Source organism: Chinchilla lanigera, unplaced genomic scaffold, assembly GCF_000276665.1.
Source record: "Chinchilla lanigera isolate Chin_1 unplaced genomic scaffold, ChiLan1.0 scaffold00007, whole genome shotgun sequence".
NCBI lineage: Eukaryota > Metazoa > Chordata > Mammalia > Rodentia > Chinchillidae > Chinchilla > Chinchilla lanigera.
This window is the reverse complement of record NW_004955408.1, coordinates 30,975,085-30,984,477: the sequence shown is the minus strand read 5'-3', so window position 1 is coordinate 30,984,477 and position 9,393 is coordinate 30,975,085. Positions and strand designations below refer to the sequence as shown.

General features: G+C 39.8%; 1 pseudogene; it reads right to left on the bottom strand.

Moving 5' to 3' along the window:
• Window positions 1-553, bottom strand: part of LOC102003213 — a 14,026-nt pseudogene extending 13,473 nt beyond the window's left edge.
• Between the last annotated feature and the right edge of the window lie 8,840 nt (window positions 554-9,393).

Genomic DNA, 9,393 nt, shown 5'->3' with positions numbered 1-9,393 from the left:
TGAGCTTCATCTTCTGGACAAGAATGCCAAGTTAGTCTCTCTTCATAGAAAGCAATTACAATCTGAGGACATTTCATATTTGCCTCTTTTGCCAGCACCAAGTCAGCTTCTTCTGAATCTTCCCATTTCATGAGAAACATCAATTCTCCACTACTATCCATGGCACCAATTATTTGTTCAGGGTCAAGACCTCTAGCAAAGCCTCTAGGTTTGTCAGCAGCATCTCTTTTTTTTTTTTCTTTGATTTGCTATCGTCGGATTCACTGTCAGATAAAGATCTTCTTTTTGTACCATCTTTTTCTTTACTAGTTTTTTGAGAATTAAGAAATACTTCAATTAACTCTGGACAATCTAAATTTTCTTCAGATTCCCATGTATTGTCAGCATCTGTAAATCCCTTCCACTTCAGAAAACACTCCACCTTCCCATTAACCACACGTCGGTCTAGTAGTTTTTCTACCACAAATTCTTCAGGCTCTGCTTCCTCAACTTTTTTACTTTTTCCATTTTGTTTCTTTCCCATTTTTTGTGACGTAGTTTTATTGGAGGCCATTCTTTATCACAGACTTGAACAGCTATTATTCACCGCCTCAGATGCTCAGTTGCAGGCCCAGAGGGTCTTGCCTGCGCGCCTGCAGCTGCTCTCGCACCCAAGTTCAGAAGGCCGGGGTGCTGCACCGGCCGAAGTAATTATTAATAATCTTCTAGTTTTCTGCAGTGTCTATTTTGATATCACTTTTTTTCATTTCTAATTGCATTGATTTAGGTCTTTCCTTTTTGGTAAAATTGCCTAAGAGTTGTCTATTTGGTTTATTCTTTCAAATATCAAACTCTCCATTCCATTGATTCTTTGCGTTATTTTAGTCTCAATTTCATTAAGTTCTGGTGTGATTTTTATAATTTCTTTCCTTGGTCCTTCTTTTGTAGAATCTAGAAATACAACACTAGATGATTTATTTCAGCTCACTTTGTTTTTCTGATGTAGGCATTCATGGCTACAAACATCCCTCTTGGGACTGGTTTTATTGTCCCATAAACTGAGGTATGTTTTCATTTGATTCTAGGAACCATTTAATTTCATCCATGACTCACCTATTGTTCAAGAGTATTGTTTAATTTCCATGCACTTGCATAAATTCTGTGGTTTGTTTTGCCATTGATTTGTAGTTTGTTGCACTATGATCTGATAGTATGCATTGTACAATCTTTTTTTTTTTTTGGCATTTACTTAAGCAAATGTGTAGCATGTTGTCTCTTGTGGAGAATGTTCCACGTGCTATTTAGAGGAATGTTTATTCTATTGTTGGATGGAACACTTTGGATATATGTGCCATTTGTCTGAAGATTTGGTTTAACTCTGATATTTCTTTTTTTTTTTTTTTTGGTCTAGTTGATCTAGTTGTGACTGCTAGATATTGAGGTCCCCCAATATATTATGTTGATATTTATTTGACCTTTTATGTCCAGTAATGTTTATTTTATGAAGTTGAAAATGCTGATATTTGGTGCATATATGTTTATAATTCTTATCTCTTTCCATTGAATTGTTCCCTTAATGAATATATAGTGACCTTCCTTGCCTCTTTTGATCTGTTTTGATTTAAAGTCTACTTTGTCTAAAAATAGGATAAATATGCCTGCTTGTTTTGGGGTTCCCATGGTATGGAATATTGTTTTCCATCTGTTATGACTTGTGTTTTGATATCCCCCAAAATCTCATGAGGTCATGGTGGGGCTTTCCAGAGTGGCTGAATCTAAAGCGTGTGGCACTGGGATTGATTCATGTTGCAATGCTAGAATTAAGGGTGTTAGGATTAAGGGTGTAAATGTTATTTCTCTAAGGGCAGGTAGCCTAGATAAAATGTAATGGACAGGGGGCTGGGGATTTACCTCAGCGGCAAAAGCGCCTGCCTGGCAAGCTCAAGGTCGTGAGTTTGGTTCCTGGTACCGGAGAAAAACCAAAAAACCCAAAAAAATAAATAAATAAATAAAATGTAATGGACAGAAAGAGGCTTGTCATGAGTCACTTGCTCACTTTGCTATCTTCTGTCTCTCATGAACTGTTTCTCCTCTGTGATGCCTGTCTGCTATGCCACCCTGCCTTGGAGCCAGGTGATAACGAACTGAAACCTCAACAAACTGTGAGCTAAATAAACCTTTCCTCCTTTAACTTTGGGTGTCAAGTATTCTGACTTTTTGTGTGTGTGTCCTGGAAATCAAACTCATGACCTCAAACTTGCCAGACAAGCGCTTATGCCACTGAGCTACATCCCCAGCCCCTGTGTCAGGTATTCTGTCTCAGCAATGAGAAAAAGTAACTAAAACATCATCCTTTGATTTTTAGTCTGTGAATTTTTTTCAGATTTAACATGTTTCTTGTATATAGCATATTGTTGCATTTTGTTTCTTGATCAATTCTGCTAATCTGTGTCTTTTGATTGGGGAATTGAGATTATTTACTTTGAGATTTATTATTTATTCCTGTCACTGCTTTGTATTCCTGTTGGTGATCCCCACTCCCTTTTGCTTAACTGCATACCCTCCCTGGTATATTCATCCTATTACTGTTTTGGCCCTGCTGGCTTCATTGTCTCTTTCTAGGCTACACTTGAGAATTCTTTGTAGTGCGGGTTTGGTAGTCATGAATTTCTTAAGGTGCTCTTTGTCATGGAAATATCTTATTTTTCCATCAATTCTGAAAGATAGATTTGCAAGATATATCAGTCTGGGTTCGGAGTTTTTTTGTTTGGGGCCATGTGGGGTGGGGCTTAAATACATTCCACCAAGTATTCCTGCCCTTTAAGGTTTGTGTGGAGAAGTCTGCCATACCTCTAGTAGATTTAACTTTATAAGTGTTTTGTTGCTTTTCTCTAACCACTTTTAAGATTCTGTCCTTGTATTGGACTTCTGGGATTTTGACTGTGAGGTGCCTTGGAGAAGTTCTTTTCTGATCATGGATATTTAGGGTTCTATATGCCTTACTTACTGTATATTAAACTCTTACCACATATTTGGAAAATTTTCTGCTATTATTTCTATAAATAGGTTTTTTATATCATTTGCGCTGTCTTTGATTTTCCATTGATGTCAATTATTCTTCGTCTTTTTTGCATCAACTGTTGGATCTATTGTTCATTTTCTCTTATGGTTTTCATGGTATCTTTGAGAAACTGGTCACCAATATCAGTCCTTTCTTCTAATTCTGACATTCTCTCCTCACATTCATTGCTTCTGCTACCCATACTTTCAATGGAATTTTTAATTGGATTTCTGTTTGTTACTTTTTCATGAACTCAAATTCTTTGCTAAATGGGTCATTCACATTTTTTCTTGTTTTGTTTAGCTCATCTAATTTTTTATTAGTGTCTTCTGTAAACTCACTGATTGTTTTGTTTATTGAATATACTACCTGTTTTGTTATATCCTCTTTGAACTTGCCAAGGATATTATCCTTCTGTTTTCAGTATCTTCTTTTATCACTTGGAATAATTCAGCTGTGCGGCTTTTGATTTTCTCCCTCTTCATGCCCCAGGGATCAGTGTTGGAACACTTGGGAGTTTTTGGAGGCATTTGGTTGCCTTATCTTCTCTTGCTTCTCTTGTCTTATCTTGCTTCTATTGTGTTTCTGTGTGTGTGCACTGAGGTTTGTGGGTGCTCATGATGGAAAGACATTATTGTTAATAAAGAGATCTCTTTAGTTGTTAGCATAGAGATCTCTTCATTGTTAGTATAGAGATCTCTTTAGTGTCTACTTTTCAGTGATGCATTCTGGTTCTGGCTAACTATAGGCCTTTGCCTTTGTTCCAGGTTTTGACTACTTCTTTTCATTTGAGAGGAGATGATATAGTGCAATTAGCCCAGCCTCCAGTTCTCTGTGAATGGACTAGAGTAATTTTAATGCACAAAAGCAATGCAGGCATAAAGAAAAAGCCTATTAATAGCAATAACTATGCTATTCTGGCAATGGCAACTAAATCAGCAACAATAATAGCATTAAAGAGAAAATGAATATTGACATACTGTAAGAATGTACTAGCTTTTACCCCAGAAAAGAGTTCTAAAATTATTGTATAAACACTAAATAAAACCAAATACTAACATATAGTAAATATCTACTAAATGTAACAACTATATCTCCAGTAGTAAATAATTCAACAGTAATAGCATAGAGTTAGAATCTTAAGATTATTAAAGCTGAATGTTTACTAACAATGATAGGAGTGAGGAACAGGAGAATAAAAAAAGAAAAGTATAAAAAAAATTAACAACTGAGGATGAGAGTAAGGACAGAAAAGTGTGATAAAAGATCCTATGAAGGAGTGAAATGAAATTCATGGAATTAGATTAAGATAACAAAAAATAATAAACAAGGAAAAGAAAAAGTTAAAGAGAAACAAGGGGAATATAAAAAGTAAAAAAAAAAAAAAGAAAAAAGTAGAAAAAAGGAAAAACTCCAATCCTCCAAAGTTAACAATGAAAAAAAAAAGTTGAAACAAAAAATTCCCTGTGTATTTCAATGAGTGATTTCTTTCCAGGCTCTGCAGCTTGGAATCTAGCAAGTCACAGTTTTCTCCACCTAGCTTTATGGACTGAGGGTTTCTCAAGTGGCCCCATCCTCCCAAGCCAAGTTGTGTCCTTGCTCATGTTTGTAGATTAAGAATGCAGTCATCTATGCTGGATGTAGGCATCCCACTGGAATTAAGGCCAGGATTTTCAGACACTGCCTCCTCTGAAAACCACACATGCTGGGCCTGGATTTTCACTCCATGAATGGCAGTGCCCCATGTCCTTCCCAGAAGTTTAAACTTCTTTGGTAGTCTATGTCTAGGTTGTTCCCCTACTGTGACCATCTCCCATCACTGTCTCTCACCCAGTTATTGGGTGAGGGTAACCCTGGGAACCCTGAAGTAGTTGTTTTGCTGTTTTTCTGTGGCTGGCTGTTAAATAATTAACCGTTTCCTAAAATGGTATTTGATAAAACACTCTCAGGCTATATGGCAGGTATTATACTGGATTCCTTCTCAAACTGCTATCTGCAATGTGGGAGGATTCACTTTCAGGGTAAAACCCCATGCTGTTTTTGCTATTTACAATAATACCATGGGCCTGTACTGGCACCAGCACTGCTGACCTGGTCAGTTGTTTCTCCTTGAAGCCTTCTTACCTTGAAGCCTTACCTTGTATGGTTGGGGATAGGTTCCTCTTCCTGGGAACCCAGGTTAACTTCCAGGCTACTTTATTATTCTCTCTGCATTGTACTCCATTACTCAGTGGCTGTCATGTTTCTAGTTTTCTTGTCAGTTTTCTTCCAGTTCTCAGAGATCTAAATCTTTTTGGTTTTCCTCTGGAAAGTTGCTATTTTCCATGTCTGGATTGCATATCCAGAAAGGTGTATTTTGCTGCTGATTGCTACTCTACCATTTTGCTCTCCTCCATCAATTTTGAAAGATAGTTTTGCAGGATATATTAATCTGCACTGGAAGCTGCTTTCTTTTAGTGCCTAAAACACTTCACTTCAACCTCTCCTGGCCTTTAAAGTTTGTATTGAAAAGTCTGATAAATTGTGATGAGCTTATCTTTATAAATTATTTTTTTATTTTTCTCTGGAAGCTTTCAGAATCTGTCTTTGTGTTGGAATTTTGGGATTTTTTACTGTGATGTGACATTGGGAGCTTCTTCTTTATTGCAGTTATTTAGCATTCTGTAGGTCTCACAACTATATGTTGTGTTCTTTCCCCATACTTGGAAATTTTTCTGCTATGATTTTTTAAAAATTTCATGTTTAGTAACCTCTAATTTCTAACTCTAACCTTTGATTAGTCTTCTTAGCATCATCTAGTAGCTGCTGGATGGATTTTTCTTGCTCTCTTACATTTTTAAAGGTTTCTCTGAGTATATCACCATGTGATTCTATTTTGTCCTTGATTTCTAAAATCTTTTATTTACATTGGTCATTTCTGGTGCTTAGGAATTCAATAATATTCTTTATCTCTTGAATTTCTGTTTGGCACCTTTTTGAGGTGTATATTTCCATTTTGTTTTGTTTTTTTAAACTGGATCTCACTATGTAGTTCAGGCTAGCCTTGATCTCACTGTGTAGCACAGGCTGATTTCAAACTTGCCGGGCTCCTCTTGACCCAACCTCCTATGTGCTTGAATTACACCTCATCTGGCTCATGGAGTATATTTCTTTGGTACATTTGTCACTCAAATTTTGATCCATTTTGGCTAGGTCTTCTAGCTTTTTGTTTCTTCCATGACTACATCAATCTGTTTGTTTGATAGTTTCACTGTTTTTTGGATTATGTCCTCTTTGAGTTTGTTAAGTTTCTTTGCTTCTGCTTTAAGAATTTTGTACAGCTCAGCTATCTGGTGTATGCTTTCTTCTCGTTCTGAGCCCCTTGGTCTGCTTTGAGAAAGTTCGAAATCTTTGGAGGCACTTTGTTGCCTTGTTTTTTCATGTTCCTGAGAGTGTGTGTGCATGTGTGTGTGTGTGTGTGTGTGTGTGTGTGTGCGCGCGGACATGCCTGCGCAAGCACGCATGCATGCTGAGGTCAAATAGAGGGAAAACAACTTGTTGGTATAAAGATCTTTCTGGGATGTGTTGTCTGCGATGTGTCCTTGGCTTTATTTTTCATAAGACATTGTTTACCACATCAAATCTATTCAATTAACTGTGTTGGACCTTGTCATTATGTTGTAAGGAGAGAATTTCACTGTTTATAACAGCACCAACCGATCCAACCCAACATCAATGATAAACATTAAAATTTGTTTTGATAGTTCTACCCTGTTGTCAGTGCCCGTTACAAACTATACTGTACTGCTATTTGTGGTTCATCTGGCATATGGAGGGTGGAGGGAAGGAGAGAAGAAGGAGGTGGTATGTCCCATGGGAAGAGAGGGAGGTAAGAGAAATGTCAATAGGTAAAGCACAGGCAGAAGGTCAGACTCCACTGGAATTGTTTCTATAGCTCAGGAAACTTGTGTTGTGGGTTGGAAGGGTATTTTTATATGTAGGAAGGAGTATGCATTTGTGTGGAAGTGTGTTTAGAGGTTCAAGGAGGCTATGAGATTGTCAGAACCTCTTAGTAGCTAGTTTTGTTTGGCTTCTCCGAGCCCAAATTATCCTGATGTGCCCTTGAATGGTGCTGTTTCATTTGCAGCCCTGTTCTTATTCTTCAGTGCACTTGTGCAGGCCCCGGTTTTATTTATGCTGTTAGATAAACGGAGGGGAGGAGGGCAAGGCAATGACACCAGTTAATGCGGAAGAAGGGAGAAAAAAGAACAGAAAGAAGAGTGTCAAAAATAAAGGAGAAGAAGCATTAAAAGAGGGAGCCACTCAAGGGGGAAAACTTCGAAAAATGAAGTGTAATATCCGAACAATACCAAAAAGAAGCAAGAGCCAAAGAAAAGAAAATAAAGATTAAAAAAAAAAAAACCCACAGAAAAGTAAGGACAACAGAGAAAAAAAGGGAAAAAAATCCCTCATGACTCAAAGCAAACAAGGAGGCAAGGAAATAATAACTACAACAAACAAAAAAAAACCAATAGAAATAAAAATAAAACTTCCACCCAGTCGCTATGGCGTTAACCCAGAGCATCCACGCGGCTTCCGCTCCACTTGAGCAGCAGTCCGATTGCCAGTAGCGCAGCAGTCGCCCTGTGGACCACGCAATTGCCTGAAGCCACGTGGACTTGCTTTTTCCAAACACGTGTCCTGGCTGCAAGCTGTGCTGGGCTAGCACCCACTGCAGGCCTTGGATCCGGTTGTCTGCATCGACTTGGAGAATAGATATCTTAGGCTTCTCCGTGTCTTCCCTCCACAGACCTTCCTCGCCTAATTCCTGACCGAAAGCCCGCTGGCCCCAGCACACTCACCATCTCTCTGCCCGCGTGTCTGTCTCAGCCTCGCCCACGGAACCCAGTGTGCCCCAGGCTTGGCTCAGGATGGCCTTTGCCCGCGCAGTGCAGTGGAGAGGACCTCACTCCATCTCCCGCCTCTCCAGGTTTTGGAGAAACTGGAGGGGATGCCCGCTGTTGCAGCTTCTCAGGTCGCCGCCGCCTCTGACCTGGGCACCAATGGCACCTCTGGCAGGTCTCCCTGCTTCCTCCAGCTGTGCTGTTTGCTGCAGTCCCGGCTGGGAGGTGCTGGCCACCCACTGTGAGAGTCTGGCCCGGGCGGGTGCTAAATGTCCCGCGAGTAGCACTCCTGCTGTACATGGGGGGAATGGTTTTTGTTCTTTTTTCTTTTTTTTTCTCCTGTGCAGGGCAAGCCCTCTATCTCAGCACAGTCCTGCCTCTCGCAGGTGCGGGAGCGCTATTGTTTATGCTTGGAGATTTGTTCTGCCCGTTCTGCCTTCAGCTTCTCTGGATCCCACGGTTACAGATGTTTCACTTGCTGTTCCTGGAGAGGAGGTCAGAGCGACTGGGAGTCAGTCACTCACGGAAGGGCCGGCTCCCTCTCTCATCCTCCCCGAATGGCCTGTCAGCAGGTCTGGTGTGGGGCTTGGGTACCGTAATCAGGAATGGTCCAGATTCTTCACAGGCCGCTAGACGCTGGGTTTTAGTTCAGCTGCATTTTCTTTTCATTTATCGTCTCATATGAAAGTTTATCTTTTGCTCCCACCACGTGGTATCTGCTTTTCTCCAGTTTTTCCTGTGAAGGCCTAGGCAGCTATCTCTTCTCCCCAAAAGCTTTGGAAATCAAATAATTTGAACTTTACACTTTGTTGTACAGCCTCTTGTGGAGTAGGAAAAATGTGGGAGACTTACCCAAACAGACTCTGTGATTGAATGGCATGATATAATACTCTTTTAGCTCGAGTTTATCTGAGTTTTAGGTCAAATCATAGAAATCCTCTTAAATACACTACAATGAATGTAAAATGTCTGTTATATAAACTGCTTAATTTGTCCTAGTCCATGGCAAAGCAGCATGCTCTTGGTGACTGATTTTGTCCTTGCCTGCCCCACTAGCTTTCTCTGCCCGATTCCCCTCCTCATCTCCCCAACCTCTGTGCACTGGGGTGTCCCGCAGCTTAGTCCAGGGCTTCCTCTCCCTTCCCACGCTCTCCCAGCTCATGGCTTTACCTTCGGTTTCCATCCAAAATCTTTATCTCCAGTCTTGCCTCCTTTCTTGAACTGCAGACCTTTTTATTGGATCCAACTCTCTATTTGATTTCTATTAGAATTGTAATAGTCCTCTCATACTTATGTCCAAAGTGAATTCAAGAACTTCTCCTCCAAAATGTGTTCCTCTCCTTTGTCTTCCTAGCTTAGTAAATAAAAGTGCCATGTTTTCAATGACTCAGGTCCCAAACTGAAATTGTGCTTGGCTTCCTTGTTCTCTTTTATGTGCTCTAACCCATCTGTCAGCAAATTGCACTTCTA